This window comes from Aquila chrysaetos, chromosome 17 (genome assembly GCF_900496995.4).
Source record: "Aquila chrysaetos chrysaetos chromosome 17, bAquChr1.4, whole genome shotgun sequence".
NCBI classification, from domain to species: domain Eukaryota; kingdom Metazoa; phylum Chordata; class Aves; order Accipitriformes; family Accipitridae; genus Aquila; species Aquila chrysaetos.
The window spans coordinates 26,188,239-26,207,035 of NC_044020.1; positions in this window are offsets into that span (position 1 = coordinate 26,188,239).

Sequence of the window (18,797 nt, forward strand, 5' to 3'; positions counted from 1 at the left end):
ATTCCATTATTACAGTAGGCTACAATCCTGCAGATGTTTAGACATGAAGAACTTTACTCAGTCATGTCAATGTTTTCATGACTGGGTCTTAAATTCCTTCTCCAGAGAGTTAATAAGAAAACCCTCACTCCTAGATTTATCATAGAAGAGCAGGAGTTGCCAGATATATTTCTGTTGAAACATGAGAATGTACAACAAAGAGCACCATATTAAACTTGCATCCGTTTTCTGAAATGCAGTATGCCTATGCTTCAAGGGCTTCAAGGACTTACTTAAATCTGGAATTCAAGTTAAAGATGTGTTTATGTATTGTTCTGAATTGGGACATTACTGAATGTCAGATATATTGTTCCCCAAGCAACAAATATGACCTTCTTTAGCAAGAACTGTATTTTAACATTGTGAGTAAAAGCAAAAAAAGAAGGCAAGCAGTAGGAGCGTGTTAACTACAGTATCTGAGGCAGCAGTGATACAGCCTGAGAGCCAGAGAACTAACGATAATGCATTTCTAGGACAGAGAGTAAGATTGTCCTTTGTACTTAATATCTACACACTGAGATAGTTAAGCAAGTCTACATCTAGTTTTAGCCAAAGTCACAGAGCTGGTGGTTCCTCACTAATCCAACGCACCAAAAAAGGGTGCTAAAGATAACCTCAAGGATTAATGGCTGACAGTGGAAATCAATGTACCTGTTTTAGCTTACCCTGAGTATGTATTTTTGAAGGCCAATGGGATAAGCCACCCTCTTACCATGGCAGGTTTCAATACAACAGGATTGCTGTTTTAATTCATGATTTTTTAAATGTAATTCTTACAAATAATGACAGTAGTGTAACGCAAAATGCCAAACGTTGTATAACTGACACGTTAATGTCCACTAAAATGGAAAAGCCACAGTTCACTGTATAGCAATGCAAGACATTTACTTTATGGAAAGAAAGGAGAAACTATCCTTCTAATTGATTCAAACCCCCCAAAACAACATGACTGACTGGAACCCCATTGCTGGTTTTTTTTGATCCCTTGAACAATAGCATGCAAGTATTTTTTTGAGGACTTGCCACCAAGAGCAGTAGGTTTGAATCTACATTACCTCTTATCTGACTTCCAGAAAGTGGAATGCCACTGCCTCACTTCTACATGAATTATTTTCCTCCATGCAGCAAAACATTAGTGAGCTGTAATTTACAGTAAGCCTTAACTAGACTATTGTGCTAATTTTCAACAACTTATACAGGTTCTCCTTCCCTCCTCCTCCTCCCAGTACTGGTCAGACTGCTGACTGATCTTTCTTGAGGAGTTTTAACATTTTTCCTCTCCGATATTCAAAGAACCCTGTGTACGCCACCTGATTGATGGGCTGAAAATATTTGCTTTTCTTAATTGGAAAATCTGAGATCTGAAACTAGCAGCAAATTCCTATGAAGAATTAAAGGCACTTGCTCTGACTGGTTCTCTTCAGGGACATGTTTCCTTTCAGAAACATACTCACAATACTAACATAGCTTATAGCAACTAGGTTTCAATAATCTAATATATCACATGAAACTTTCAAAGAGTCACTTCCTTGTTGATTGTCTTCCCATAGCAAAGTCTTCCTCCAACTAACTACTACTAAGAATACTAAAAAAATTCCTGAACTTACCCAACTAATAGCACTCATGTAAAAGAATCAAATGCTCATTTCTGTTTCACGTGGACTAAAGCATTTGTTCACTGAGACATACTGTTAAAAAGCAACCTTATCACGACTGGAAGTACAGGCCTATGCTGCCCATTATGGAGATGTCACCTCTATCATCATGAGCAGACGAGATTTATTCCTTTAAAATGGTTAACTAATACTTGCTATGTTGAAACAGGAACCCGATTTAACAAAAACTGATTTGAGCTCTAAATGGTCCTTGAACAATCTAGCATCCTCAGTGTTAGCTTGCTGGGTGTGATACTTTTATTTTTTAACTTTATGGAACTTTATTCAAGAAAAGAAGCGAGTATCTCCTAAATATATCTTGGAAAACTGTAACTCATTTATGCTTCCCCTGTTCAAGATAATCTTGGTGGAAGTAAGAGAACATATGAAAAGTATAAAATAGCATTTGTGGTCAAATGCAGTTACATGACTGACACTTCAGAGGTGAATCCTACTAAAACACAATGGATAAGGCTGAAGTAGGATCTCCATGAAATGGCACCACTAATCCCATTTTAGGACAGTGTTGGCTATGAATCTTTTTATGAATAATTACATCTTTGCCAAAAGACATCCTAGGTGTGGTAACTACAGCTTTTTCCTATGCTCATAAGCTCCACAGCCTGACTGTGCAACTTTACTAAAACACTTCTATGCAAAATGCAAACTTCTGTGACATGATGCCACTTCAACCAACAACAGAAAATTGCTTCTACAGTTGAAGTCCTCAAAACACCTGCAAAGACTAAAAGAATGGGTTTTATGCTGAAGTAATAGGGAAACAATCAAGGCAAATCAAAACCATTATGTAAAGAAGCAGGTTACTAAAAATAACTAAGAGAAAGTTAGTTATTGGTTGTATTTGAACAATCTTGTATTTACTGTCATTGAAGATGAATGCTCACACAATTAGATCATTTGCAAATGGCTGGAATATGTGGACTTAACCCCAAACTTGTCCGGTGTTTGACAAGATGCACTGTGCAGGCCCATATGCTAAAATATGTTATTGTGAATCCAATCATACGAACTGCAGGTTTTAGCATAAGAATGCTCTGGACTATGGCAACCATAGTCCAGGGTGATTTTCCACATGCAGTGTGACTAACTCAAATAACCATAGTAATCACTGCTGGAAACAAGACAGTAGGCTGGCCAGACCCTTGGTCTGGTCCAGACTGTTAATTCTTAAGTTCTTAGGATTTTTAACTGAGGAGACTGTGTTTCTCAAAGTTTTGTTTAATATACATGCATGTTGAAACTGCCACACACTTCTCAGGCTATAATAATTCACAATCAAATGCTGCAACATAATATGAGCAGGAAGAACATCACTGCAGATGGAGAAGTGCTGAAACTCAAGTATAGCTAATTCAGTTCTCCAGTGTGTCTCTCTGATTTACTGCAGCACATCTCACAGTAGAACTGCTGGCTACTGTTAGCCATCAATATCTACCGCTAGGATTCATACCTTACTGAAAATTTCCATGGAAAAAGCTTTGGAAACAAAAATAAAACAGAGACATTATCAACTGTGCATTGTGAAAACAATTATGAAAACTGTGAATGCAATAGCAGATATGCCTGCTTACAGAAATTTTGCTCCACTCATGATGTAGCAGGAGCCACACACCTACCAGAAGCGTGTCCCCCGGGACCGACCTGTGTGCAGCTAAGAGCGTGTTGCCGGCTTCTGGGCGAGAGCCTCAGAACATCACCGCTTTGCAGCATCTTTGGACCTGCTTGGGGGAACGATATACTTTCCTTGAGAACTATGCGAAGCAAACTTACTGCTCTTTTATGCAAAATATGGCAAGGGCCTAGATGAAGTACTGACAGACGTGATTCCCAACGCATTGGTCAGGAAAACCAAGCTAAGTAGCCAGAAAATACACAGCTCAGTGGGTATGCTAAGGTTTTGTTCCTGTGCTGAATCAGCAGTTGTATCTGATACTGCTTTTGATCCTTTTTTTGTCTTTAACAAAGAAGATATGTAACTTTTGAGGTAAACCCATATTCTGGAATGTGCTGAACAAATATTTCATAAAAGGGGAAAAGTTTATCTTAGAGTCATTTTGTTGTCAAATGATTTATTAGAACTCAGAGCCAAAACAGGTAAACGCCCTAAGGAAGTGCTGTATCTTTCAAATAATTCAACTCTAAGAGGAGTTAAACTTTATACACGAACAGGAAGGTTGGTGTTTGGGAGGAAGGTGAGGAGCAGAGTTTTGCCAATCAAATAAAGATTTCCCACGCATATGTCAATGCAATTCTCTGCATCAATACCTGAAAAAGGAGCAGGCATTGAAGAAATGCACACTTAAAGAGGCTACTAATGAGGTTACTTCTGTATCACAAAGTCTGGATTAGCCAATGAATCTTTCAAACTATCTAACTTGAAAAATAGCATTTGGCAAAGTCCACTGACATCTGCCACAACTTTATTTAGCCTTCTACATTCCCTGGAGGTACTGCATACGAGTTGCTCTGCAGTACCACACTAGAGCAACTGCAGACAGAAGGGAATGTAGACAGACATGCAAAGTGTTTAAAATAGGAAACACAGGCTCTGTGCTGGGGGCTAGTATAACAGGTGTATATATATTGGGAGCTTATATTAATGAGGCTTCTGTTACACATGTACGAGGCTGCCTGCAGCCTTTTCAGAAGTAGATGGGTATTTTGGTTAAAGTCAGACAGAGTAACCTCGTAGTAACCTCTAGTCTGGCTCACAGCCACCAGGGAGGACTCTGAAGGACTGTCCCTTGGTGCTGCATTGATTAGATTTCTTCCCATAATACATCCAGTGTTTTTGCTCAGTAAACCTTACTAACAATTGAATCAAGAATAAAGAGTGAGAGGGGAAATAAAAGCTGATCTCCATGTGAAAATGGGCTATAAAATTAACAAGGTTCTCAACATCAAGTAATTCTGTCTGCTCTGTTGTGGCCAGAAAATCAGAGCCTGTAAAATACGTAAGCAAGCAAGGAAAAAAAAACAAAACAAAAAAATTCCAGAATTTATACAACATCAAAGTCGAATATTTAAACACACAACACCTAAGAAATCTAAAAGCTTAACTTTCCCTACTAACATTTAAATATTTCCTTGTCCATATATTGTACACGCATCATTTTTGGATACTAGTTACGTTGGCAAACACGCATTTTCCACAATGTTTTATGGTGCTGTGGAAATGTTAATATACATGTTTCCTAATTTCCATATCTTGCAGCATCAGCAGTGCATAGAAAGCACCTTTACAAAAACAAACAAAAAAGCCACACACTCTTAAATAAAATGTTGATGATGAACTGGGACATAACAAGTCTAATTCTAGGAACATTAGCATCAGTGCACTGAGGTACTATGATCCCAGAGTAGATCTAATCCAGTTGCTGGATACTGAAAGTGCACCGTTGTCAGCTGGACTGTGGGGCTGATTTATTTCAATGAAGGCAGACTGAGCCTGTCCAGTAGGAGACATTTTGAATGTAAAACACTTTAATTACAATTGTAAACAAACTTTCACAGAAAATTTTCATGTGAATGAGAATTTGCAAATGCAAAGATTCAGCACAAAACTTTCTCAGACTTGCTGAATTCTTTAATGACATTTCAGTCTTTTGCCTTTTGCGGCATGTTAATCTGCCTCCTCCAAAGGTAGCTGATGTTGTTTATACAAAAGTTGGGGCTGGTAGAAAACCAGGAACCTGCAAAATTTGGTGGTGGATTACCAATATTTTTTACTAGAATGATCCTTAGCTGCTAAAAAAGAAACCAAACCCCAAATTATCATCACTGGAAAGACAACTGTAACACTGAACATTCCAAATAAACAGCCCATTCATTTAAGAAAGGAATACCACTTTCTATCAATAATGAATCATCTAAGCTCTGAATAGTAATTATAACACTCACCTACTTAGTAATTCATGTAAGAAAAACTATGATCTTTCTAACGTAAACATAACCTACTACCAAGTATTAAAATAGAAAGGATGAATAGGATTGTCATGACTTCAACTATCCACACTGCATGATAAATGATAAAGTAAACTACACATTTGGCATTATCTAGAGTAAGATGGGATTGCTTTAATAAGGCATGTAAGAATACACAAATAATTCACTTATACCTTCTCTAACAACACAAGTGCTCTCAGCACGGTCTGTTGTCCAAAAATGATCAATACAGATAGGAAAACCTGTATAGCATGCAATGGAATTTTTAAAGGTTTATAGCTGTATCTGGATACCAGACTAGACCTTTAGTGTATCTACTCAAGCTACACATGTTATCATAACTGGGACCTGAAAAAGGAGAAGAAAAAAAAAAGCTTCTTGCTACATGAAAACAGGTGTCTAATATCCCAGGGAAACAATGGTAATGACCTTTAAATACTGGCATTTGTTTGACGTCTTCTCCCTGAAATCTTTTAAATGAATGACTCTGGTAAAGTAATGTCAAAAAGCAATAATCAGACAAAAAATAGCCAAGTAAAAAGTCATCACCACAAGAAGCCTAACAGCTGATGCTGAATGTTAGCCAGCCTTTTTGCTTCTGGAAATGTGGGCACTGCAATTTTTACAATTTTGTTTAAAAACCTGATCTGATAATTTCTGACCCTTTGACATTAACTATGGGAAAGGAATGAAAGCTGGCCATTCACCTGGCACTAGCTTACATTCTTAGCCACTGCTAGTCCTTTTGAGTGTCCAAACACTGTGCAAACTAATTGCTTGCAAACTACTTGCAAAAACTTGCAATCTACATTCAGAGGAGAAAGGTCTTACTTAAAAATAAAGTAAAAAAAAATCAATTATAAAATAAGCCCAAGCATCTTCATGAAAGACAATGAGATTTTTCATGGAGGTTCTTTATGTGTTTTGGAGCTTAAAACAATTGTGTGGTAAATATATGACACATTTTGCACAAATGGCACTTCAAATATTGAAATACAACTTAAGTTACTGAGTGCCATGCCCTTCCTATATCCAACATCTCCTTTTTAGAAAAGGCTCAGAAAAGAATCAGGCGCTTGGTATACTCCACCGTGATAGTCTGTCCTCTACCATTCAAACAAGCAATGCAGGGAGCTGCAGGGTGAATTCCAAAACATACACTAACAACGTACCCTGCTAAGAGGCCTATTAAGTCTCTCATTTATGCCATAGGTATTTAAGTACGATGAACTAAACCCGTATATACCTATAAACTTATCTGACATATAAATGTGCAGTAAGTTACAAAAGCACAAGTTATCAACATCACGAAAAACAAGCTGCTTCTGCAAACCTCTGAGAAAGGCAGTTTTGTACAGAAATGGAGACTGCAAAATGTTGCAGGGAATCTACGCAGTTTTTCATCCTCTCCACTGCCCTAGTGTTTAGGGAAACTCTAGGCCTTTCCCTGGCTTTGGGCAGAACAACAGTCATCAGCTCTTCTTAGAATTATTGGAAAGCTGCAGACCTCAGCTGAGAGATCCCAAAAGAGAGTTACTAATCTATTCAGTTGTAGGATGCATTGTTCCTATGTGTGCTCTGCTGGGGGAGTACATCATGTCTGCTATTTTAGAACTGGAGTATTCTGGCCAGCATTGTCCTCCAAAGTTCATTATATGCTCCCATGTGCCATGAGGATAACAGAAAGGACAGTGCAAGCCCCACTTTCCTTTCAGTTTCTTTGTCCGCTCTGAATAGAGTTTGTGGCATTATACTAATGAGATGGAGGCAGGTCGCAGAAGGCACCTGCAGATAACTCACCCCCAAGCACTTTCATTACCACACAGAGAAGTCTTCCTTTCTTCTTGGAGTGTCTGCCTACAAGCCGCACTCCTGTGGCTGACACAAGGTAATCTGATGGACAAGAGTTCAACTAAAAATAGATGGCAATAAAGTTCTGTGAAAAAGAGGTGTCTGCTCTGGAGCATTCCACCAGCAAATGGTGTTTCCAAAAACTACGTGTGGAACCCCGTATGGCTGCTTTCCAGATGTCAGCATCTCAAGGAAGCAGCGGAACATTCTTGCTGCCTGTTAAAATGAAACATGTAATGGGAAGGGACCTAGCGGACCAAACACAAATTATAAACCCTCGTTATTGCTACTTTAAAAAAAATCCTTTGAGATATTGCCTAAGATATGGCTTATCAAACCTGTAAACATTGTAAAGAAGTCTTGGCATGAATGCTTGTATTCTGCTTGCTGAGGCAGCTGTCCCTAGGAAGGATGTATTTACATGTAAAAATCACAAAAATACGCTACTACAGTTATGAATGCATAAGGCTAGGAAGTACTATCATAAGCTGCCTTGTAGTTCCAAGGTGTTTATTTTGAATTACTAGAAAAACTCTTACTAATCCCCCAAGGAACCTGGATTTCAGACACTGAGTAAAAAATACTCTTCTGTAAGAGGAAAGCAAACCTTATTAACTCCTAGTTACACCTTCAGAGAATTGACTGGAAATCCAGATGTCTTATCTCTGTAACCTATGATCTGAGTCCAGATCATCTGTGCCTTTGTCTCCAATTTCACCTCAACTAAACTTGCTCTGCATCGAGTTATTTTTTGTTAGATAAATACCTATTTGTGGAGGCTACTGTTAACTGAAACCGAAAATCTCTTTCAAGACTTCCCCCTTTATTTATTGTTGGGGCAGCAAGAATATTTGAAATTAATTCATAATTCACGTGAAATGATTTGGGGCATTTTTGGTCCAATGCAATGGTCCTACCAGTTTGATGACTGAAAACATCACTGTTTCTTGCTGATCCTTTAAAAAAAAGCAAAGCCTTTGATCAATACAATAGGTGAGGATCAGTCTCAGAAAATGAGTGACCCGAGAAAAAGCTCACTCATGAGAAAAATCCATGTGGAAGTGAAAATATAGGTAATACAGAATTATGCTCTCACCATAGTTGGTTATTTGCTGGAATATGGTGCTGACACTTACATATTCAAGCCGTGTTAATACACCATTAACGTGACTGAGTCACGTAGTTCACATTTTTATCACTAAGAACAGTGATAGGTATATTTGTAGCATATTGGAGGAACTCCGAAGTAATTTATAAGCAGTAATGATAAGGAACGATTAATCCTTATTTTGCAGGTGAAGAACATATGTACGAGACACTTCTGTGCTTTTGTGTGAATCACTGCAGCAGAGGCAGAAACTGAACTTGAATTACCTACAACCTCTATTACATCTATATGAACAGCTTTCTGAAAGAACATGGTAGACATAGAAGCTGTCCTGAGAACAAGACAGGAAGAAGCAATTTTCAGTGTAATCCTCTTAAAAGAAAGTCTAGCACCGGTATGCAACTCCCGCCTCAAAAGCCAAAAGCAAAACCCAACAAAACCCAAGAACAAGACAGCACGTGCTGTATTTCTAGAGAGAACTTTAGTCAGGTGCAGCAATTTCTCTGTCCCTCCTCGCTCAGTCCGTAACAGCAATTCCCACCCGGCAATTGGTCTTGTTTGGAGGACTTACTCCCTGTTATGTAATTCCAGATTTTTCTTGCAGCTTTGAGATTTCGCTGTACATGTATGGGTGAGAAAGAAAGGAAGAACGACTCTACAGAAGGAGTTTCAGATGCTTTATTTTTACTGCCGTACACACCGTTTTCTGAGGTGTTTGGCACTAAGGGCGCAATGTATTAAAATGATTGATTGATTGCATTTTAAAAATAGAAGTACTGTTCTGATACTGGGATTAACTATTATCATTAAGATATGGCAGAATTTTAAACAGCTTTGAAGCTGCACCCTACTGTGAATGTAAAGCGTCCTTCCCCATCCCCCCTTGCCCACGTTATACACACAAAACAGTTTTTCATAAAGGAAGCAAGTAAATGCCACTAACTTCACTCCTCACACAGCGAGTACTATATCCATAGGACCACAGTAACAACTCCATAGTGTCCTTTCAATTCCTGTCATGCATTTTTAGTTTGCTTTCAGCAAACTTGTAGCCTCCCCCCTTTTTTTCTGAACAACGTTTTGTGTTGCTCTATGGGAGAAGCTTAATCATAGCTATTTTGAAGGTTCTTATTTTTAAATATCCTATATATTCTAGATCAAATCTTAGTTATCGAAGGGGCTGCAAATAATATTTGGAATCCATGGCATAATTTGGTGGCCCAGTACAGTGTAAGCAGGTTCTGATTCAGAGCTGGGTGAGCGACTGCAGCTACAGGGAGACCCTGCCAGCAGCACGTTCGTGCCAATAGAAAAGAACAGTTGATGGCATCTACCCAAGGTCAGCTCCTCAAATTCGGGAGCTGGTTTTCTTCCAGACACTGTAAAGTCGCTTGTTTAAATGCAGCCAGTCGGCAACAATTAAGCGTCTAAATAAAACATGCAGATTTTGTACTCCTTTTGAAATCTCCTCCATGCCACGCTGTTTATTTTCTATTTCTCACAGTCTTCATTATCCAACAATCAGGCTACAAAATGGCGGTCAGAGTGAGGCAGACATTTTGTAACTGTCTCATTAAAAGCCTAACAGAACAATGAAAATGCGCTGAATGAAAAGAAGCAATCGGAGGAGCCAAAAGGAGCGTGTAGCACTACGACGACCGAGCTTCTAAGCAAACCCTTTATCTTATATTGTAGCAAAGTTAAACCAAAGCCGCACTGAGAAGCAACCTGACAGTATTTTACCCCTGTGCAGGCAAAATATAGTCTAGGGTGGCCCTTTTCAAACACTTTCACTTCGGCGAGTGCAGCTTGTCACCTATCTGAGCAAAGACTCTTCTGTGCCCCTGTCTACTGTGTGCCATATGGACTCAAGACCACCCATTGACAGTGACTCAGTTGCTATAATCTTAACCACATTCTTCCCTTGAAAGTCCAGACACTAATGTTTTCTATTACAGCTCCAGGAACTTCACAGTCTTCAGCACAGCTTTTAAAGCACTTGCAGCAAAATCAGCAAACGAACATTTAAAGAACGGAGCCTACCTCCATCTCTGCAGATAGCTTTTCATTCAAATTTAACTATCTAATGTGTAATAAGCTAGGGACAGCAATAGCAGAACAAAGTAATACCATAGCCGAAAAAAGCAAAAAGTCCCAAGAATTAATAAGCACGTTCCTTTTTTTTAATTGTGTGCCCACCAGACTGCTCGTAGAAGTATTAGCAACTGATGTATCCTAAGAAGCAAATATGCAAATCTTTATGAAAAATTGCAAGGCACATGCTACTCATTAAAGATTTAGGTACCTGCCAAATTTCAGGTTTAGAGATTCAGACATTTTTACACTGTTCCCTGAGGAAAAAAAAAAACCCAAACCAGAAAACAAACCTACAACAACTTTTAACACAGAAAAACTATGTTTTTGTCACCCTCCTATAAATAAAAAATGGCTGAGGGGATTTTGCTTACATTTTTTAATGATACAAAATGAGCAATGTGGCTGGGCTAATGTTACATTTGAAAAGGGGGATACGGGTTTAAAAAAAAACCCTGGAATTATATAATGAATAAAAGAATCATTATTAATTTTAATGCAGCTCTGATTCTCAGGGACTTGTAATACAGAACTTAAACCAACAAAACAGGCAAGGACCAATTACACAGGCATGCTGAAAACACAGGCATTATACAGCTACACTGACATTAGAAGAGATTAGGCTAAAGCAATGCATCTCTGTTGCCTCTTTTCTTATGAAGACTCACACTGCAGTGTGATGCTGCTACTTGATATTCAATGAACCAGGTCATGAAACTGGCAACTGAAAAGGAAGAAATGGCTGGCCCTCCGAAGCCAAGTTAGGTAACGCTTCCCAGAGTGCAGGTGGCAGAGTGAACCGGCTACCTGGAAAAACAGCCTGGAGAAGCTTATTTTGAAGCTTTATCTCTTGGTGGTAAATGGAAGAATGCTGGTGTGCCTGACTCTGTTGAAAGAAAACTACTCGGAGCTCCCAGAGAGAGCAGTTAAAATGTTCCCGGAAAAGGGAAGAATTTAGCCTATAGTTTACGTACGACTGCGACACATTTGCCAGTAACTCTGTGCTTTTACACGTGAGAAATTTCCAAGCTACACACTGACCCTTCCCTTACAAGCAAGTAAGAGATACAACAAGTGAAAGGCGATTTGTTTGGGCCACCTCGACCTGTAGTAGATATAAAAGGACAGGAGGAGAATTATCACCACCGCCTGTACCCTCGGCGGAGCCAGAGCTGCCCAGGACAGGCACACGTGCGATGCTGGTAACGCACGGCGGAGGTCCCGCTCCAGACTGTGCTAGAGCAAGCCCTGAGAGAGACGCGTCTGAAGGGTCCGGCTGCTGAACGACCCCTCGAGCGCTCGCGTGGAGGCTGTCTCTTACAACACAATATAGCCCTCTGTGTTTTATGGGAGATGTTATTTCTCGAGACATGTCTTGCAGCGTCCCGTGTCTTTGCGGTGGGGCTAGCGATCTGCCGCACTGCTGTGACAACAGGTGGGGCAGCTCTTTCAAAACTTGAGCAAACCTGCGAAAATCCCGATGCCTGCCAAGCCTACTACACAGAGGCTATGTTCAAAGGTTACGACCCATCTCTAAAACCACTGATTTAAAACTAATGTCGATTACAGTTGTCCTTTGCCTTTGTTACAAACCCCCAAAATCGTGCAAAGAATTCCGAGTTTTGTTACAAACTTAAAAACAGGCCAAAGTTCATGAAGAAGTTCCCTAAGGGTCATGATCCTTCAGAGTTAAGCTAACCCCAGTCCGAGCTGGGAGAAAAAAGCTCTAAGTTAACACAAGGTTTCACACACTGGAAGTGTGGGAAACTCGCGGTTTGACAAGATTTCCTTGCAAAGCCAGGTGAAGTTCAGTGGTTTCTGTGATATTTCACAAAGAATGTCTGGGTGCCTTTGAACTTGAAACTCAAAGCAGAATCCAGCAGCTGCAAACTTAAACACGGCAAGACAAAGATTAAGAAAAAAATGTTTGCATGAGCTCCTGGGAAGAATATACTGAGTTTCACCTTCTGACACTTGAAAAAGCAAAAGTCTACACACCCTACTGTTCAATTTAAATAAAAACATTAGGGAGATATGGCAGAGGCACAGTTGCATTACACTTTTGACTTACCTAAGTCAGGTACCTGGGGGTGGACTGCAGAGTCCCTGTTAACATTGCTGCCCACTGCTGTTCTTGCAGCTACTCGCACTGATTTCTAGAAGTTAGGCAGTGCCATCCCCACAGGCTGTATCACAGCCCCTCTTCTAGAAGCACCAAAGCTACCAAGGCTTACTTTCAACGATCAGGAGGGAATGAAAGAGAAGTTGGTTCTAGCCCTTAAATTTGGAGAACGGGAATTAAAAAGACAAAACAATCACATGGGTTTAAGCTTTGAAGCAGTATTTTTCTTCAAACAGCACTTTTCAGTCATCTCCTCTACATCTGCAAGCTTTCAAGGCTGATGAAACAAACGGCTTGGAGTCACTTCCATGAAGGGTATTATTTTAGTTCAAGACAGTGTGAATCTCTGTGCTATTTGGCATCTGTTAGCTAGCTGATGCAGAATACTTTGAGCATCCCCAGTCTTCTGGTCACAATAAAGAGCAGCTTGTATGCAAGAGAGGGAAACCGGTGTGGAAGAATACCATTTGCATGGGCACCAGTGGTCTACAGCCATACAACTTACCAGCTTTGGTTTGCTGTACGTTAGAATAGGAATAATCGTATCCTGTAGGGAATTTATAACATATTATATTTTGAAAGGGCTTTTCTTAATACCACTGAAAACAGGAGAATCTACACGCAGCACATACAGTTGTAAGGGAAAAAGTGAAAACTAATTTAGGCATGCAGGAAACAAAAGAAGAGTAAAGGACTGTAAGCAGAAAAAAGAGAAAGGTAAAATAGGAAAGGAAAAGCGAGATGATTACAGACAGATGAGAATAAAGATTAAAAACCAACCGGCAAAAATCGGGAGAAAGGTTTAGAAATCATACTGAAAATCAGGTAACAGGGATAAAAAGAATAAGCATGTTAATTATGGCACACTTCTTTGACATATTTTTTTCTTAAGTGTAGTAAACTTTCTGAGCAGTAAAGAAATATTAGTATTGTTTAATTTTGATTGTATTGTTAAATCACTAGAGAAAGAGAAAAAATCCTAAATTTTGTCAGCACAGTTTTGGTCTTTAAGGTTCCACTTCTTTGCCGAACTATTCCTTAACCACATTTGGCTTTTTATTACATAGCTCTGCGTCCATTTTTGACAAATCTATTTGCTAATGGAGGATCTTAATAGTTATAAAGGCAAGAGAGAGTCAAATTGATACAGCTGTGAGCGTACAAGTGTTGTAGTTTTTGACTGTGAAAATACTGGATAATTTCTGGATAATACTAAAGTTGTAAAAATCATCTGTAATAAAATGAACTGCAGCAACAACAAACCCCAGGGTGCTTTCTTGTTAGTTTAAAAAGGACTGGATTTACCATTATGACCTAATGTATCTCTTTATATACATTCCTCTTCTCTTCATCATTTATGTAAGACCAGTTGCCGTGACAACTAAAAGAATTGTTTTAATAAAGCAATGTCCCCCTATATTTTACATACTGCAGGTTCCTGAGACAAAGAAATCCACCCCACAACTCCAAAGATACAAAATAATACAACACAAAAAGAAGCCGAGGAAAAAACAAGGAGAACCCTGCTTAATAAATGAATTTTGCATGGAAGCGGTATTTCTGGTCCCCAACTCCAAGCACAAGCTTACTGCTTATTATAAGCTTTATTACCGATACCTCCTACATCCATAACTTCCTTCTGTGTCCCCACGGCAAACCAATCAAAACTTGTGTCTCTTAATTGGACTCCAACAAAATAAGCGTAACACAATGCACAATGCAAGTATTGCGAGGATACAATCTTAAATGCTAAGAGCTCTATACCTACTGAGACCAAGGCATCAGTTAAAATCTGATGTGAGGTAGTGATGAAAGGCTCGTGAGGTGCCAAGGGAGAGCAGATCCTGTACATCTGAGCAAGCAGTCTTCAAAGACGACTACACAGATGGCCCAAAGGAGGTATGTCTTTGCAGGATCAGGTCCTTGCAGTGTAAGCAGCAATCCTAAAGTCTACCCTTAATTACAGAGACATGGAAGTGTATTGGTCAGTACAAATGACCAGAGCCTGGTGGGAAATTCTGGGAAGGAGAATGTGAACATATCGGTTCACTGGAGTGAAATGCTAACTCTCCAAATTCTCCCTGCACATTGGCATTCTTCAGATAGGGACTTCTCTGTGCTTTGTGCTGGCCTGGAGTGACTTCTACCTATTCCACAAAGTTATCCAGACCACTAACAGTTAACATAAAATGTACAAAAGAGAACAATCACACATTGTCAAGGGAGATGAAATTAAATATCCCAACAGACATTCCTGTTCATACGACATTCTGGCCAACAGGCTTCCTCAGATACTACAGTGATAACAATGCAATTAGTTTCATTATTAATGCTAATTCAATGGGAATTTAATGGAATAAATAGTTCAAATCAGCAATTTCTTTCAGGAATTCTGGGCAGGCAACAGTAACATCTGTCTCTCTGTAAAGCGACAACAGACAGCTTAAACTTCAGGTTTGCCTCCTCTGCAACATTAGGCATCACATTACTAACCCGGAGCTGGGTAATCATTCTCCTGCCAACCTTAATGAGTTTTCAGCTACCTAAGCGGGCTTCAAACTAACGAGCACAGGTAGCATTAGCAGCAGCGTACCCACTGCAGCATGGTGTTCGCAAGGGACTGGTTTATCTGCCTTAGAAGCTGATCTCTTGCACTGCCACATCCAGACAGCACCTGGCACCCGGACCGGCCAGCCAGAAGCTGGTTCGGGTACGTTCTGCTAAGATGCAGCTCTGACATGGGCTTCAACCTAGTTCTTACTTGTGTGACAGTGACTGCACCGAAAAACAGCACTTGGACTACCAGGATGATTTGATTAGCGGCACAGCATGACCGGATTAGCAGCTGATGCACTGTGTTAACTCAAGTTTGAAGTCTCTCGCCACTTCTCTATTGCATTACCAATTTAAACATCGGTAGCACTTGTTCTTCAAAACAGACTCCCGAAGGACTAGCTGACTCAAGTGAAAAGCACCACTCCACAAAACTAGAGGTTTTTGTGGGTGAATGATGTTAAGGTCCCAGTAACATTTGAGTTGGGTATGTAGTTAACACTTCAGGGAAGACAGATCCTTATTTTACACATGCACACTCAGAGTTTATAAGATTTTTATGCTCTTTTTTTTTCCCCCCATAAAGTATTTATTTTCTGAAATACTTTTAGAACTGTGTAATTAACACCATGTTTCTGATTTTACATGGGAGGCTGCTTTTAAAAGATACTTTGAAGCATAAATTCTGCACAAACTGTTCCATATATGTTTTTTACTTTTAAAAGCTTCCTTCGGCCACGTTACGTATTTCTGAGTAGGAATCACAGATTACCTAGTTTAGAATCATTGTTTACAGGAGTTTTATGTTCAAAGTTTCCATCTTTTATTCCTTCGCAACTGTGAAAGAGTTAATCTCACATCTTAATGGGAGTTTGCCCTTAATAAGAAAGCATTAAAGCAAGCCAACAATAATAAGCTAAATGAAGGCTATTCTTTTGCCTTTTGTCAATATTTTCATAGCAACAAATAGATCAAACACAAGATATTTTTTAAGGCTTTTATTTTTTCCCGCTTTGTAAATCATAAATGCTGTGGTATATTTAATTTCAAAATGAGTTCCCTGTGGATTAGGCTAACACGACAGATTAAAAAAACCTTCCCAAACCCTGCTATATCTTAGATGGAAAAGTACACAAAATGTTCTTTTGCTATTTCCCCTTGCTCATTTTCTAGCTGTTCCTCTTCCCCTACACCTAAAGACCAAGCTGTCTGCATTAATTGAAAAAGTTTCGTAGTCCTACTCTGAGACTTCAAAACACTGCAACATTTTTTCTAACTATATGAAGGATTTTAGACTATATTCAGAGGAAAATACTCAGGTGCCTACATATTTGCTACACCACACAGACAGACATGGCATATTTATGTGGGAAGAGATAGAAAACTCCCCACTGCAACATGAACTCAGCCCTTGAAAAGCAGAGGGAATACCTGCGTTTTGTGAAAATCTGCACAGGCACTACTTGCTGTCTGGTTGTGGGAGAAGTGTCTGAAATGTGTTTACAGACCCAATGGACTGTTACTCCTGAATCTGTACCAGTTTTAAACCTTCCTAAGTAAGGTCAGAAGACAATTCTGCCCAGTGACAGGTATTTGTAAGACCTGACTAACTTCTCCATGCAAGGGCATTGGCCCAGACTCTGAAAATATTCCTCTGCAATACTTGCTTGTCAGAGGGGATTTAATTTGCAGACTTGAATGTCCTTTCTCCTGTCCTTCTGTCCTTACTGATTATATATGACCAAGGGCTCCTCAATGAAATGTAGAGTACAGCTGTTAACAACTGCTTTAACATATGGACAGAAGCCTTCTGTGAATGTAATAGGTTGGGGCTTGGTTCCCTGCCCCCATTAAATCTGTTTGATGGTAAGTCCTTTTCCTGCAAAAAGCTTCTGTAGAAACTGTGAACTCTGGTCCAGCTGCGGACAGACGTGAAGGCAGCAGCGGCACTGGTGGCCGTGAGACAGCCTACGGATGGGGTTATACCACGGCCTCCGCGCAGAGGAGAGGTCCAGGCTGGGCTGCCTCCTCCTTCATGCAGCTGAATCTGAGAATGGAGTCTTAAAATTAGAAGCAAAAGTGACCGAACAAGCTTTCTGTTTGATAAATCATCGACTCTTCCAGCTGGTCCTAGGCAGCGGTGATGCCTACCAGCACAAAAATTGCCCGTCAGGAGAACCCCATGAAAACCACCTGGGATCACCTCAGGTGTCTGGTGCCCTGCCTGGCCCTCATCCAAAGTGAAAGTGTCCCCTCTAAAAATTTTGCAAGAGTGGTAAAAGTAGTGACAAATTACTTACAAACGGCATCCTAAGTTTTAACAAATTTCTTTGGAGAGAGAGGCAGGCATGCAGCGTGAACACAAAATAATGAATGCTAACTCTCAGAGAAACAAAAGTCCCAGTTGCAGCTCCAAAAGACTATGAATTTCAGCTTTAGCATGGACGCAGTTTTGGTTACTTACCACGTATTTGAAACAATTGAAGTGGGGTTTTTTTGTGTTTATTTTGGAGCCAGCTATTTTTAAGGTCACAGTCCCTGCTAAGGGAGGAAACTGTCTCTCTAGGGTATTGGGAATTAAACAGAGGAAAGAAAAAGGCACAGAGAAAGTAGCTGCCTTACAGAGAGAACTCAAATGTTTTGTTTCCTTCCTTGTTCAGTCTGCAGTCAGAAAAGAACTTTACAGTAAACATTAACTCATGTGTTTTTTTAAAAAAACGAACGCAATTCTGAATTTTACAGGAGTTCTTTTTTAACTTTTCCCCTCCTGGAATCCCTTCTGATAAACTGCAATATAAAGGGACATTACCAGTTGTCAATCAGCTTTTACAACTTCAGAGTTAGGCTTACCACTCTCTCGTCTGTGGTGAATTATGTAACAGCACCTACGTCAAGCCAAATATTTTGTGCAGGCAGTGTTCTGACTTGGAGATACAAATGGGGAGGTGCAGGGAAGGCAGCAAATGTTCTGAGAGCCTTGGAAAAGCCAATCAAGACAGAAATCAGCTACTGCAGAGGGCACATATTGCACTGAGACCACAGCAGACTTCTGTGCCAGGAACCAGAGGAAACCAGTGCTGACGGAATGGTGCGGGAAAGGACGGGAGCGAGCAAACAGAGAGGCTGCGAAGACAACGAAGGCAATTCCACCATAGGGAAGTGCAGAACCTACGGCTATCAGCCTGCAGTCTGCTCTGTCCCTGCTCGACGTCACGCGAGATGTTACCATAGCAAAGCTACACTCCATGTCTGACAAAGGGAATTCACTCCGGAGTCTTAGGTGTTAAATAATGCAAAGAAGGATCAAAGCCAGCAGCTATATGAAAAGAGGCTTCTTTCATAACTTAATTGCTCATTTGCAAAATACCAATGTTATTTATTTAAGCAACTATGACCTTTTTTGATGCAC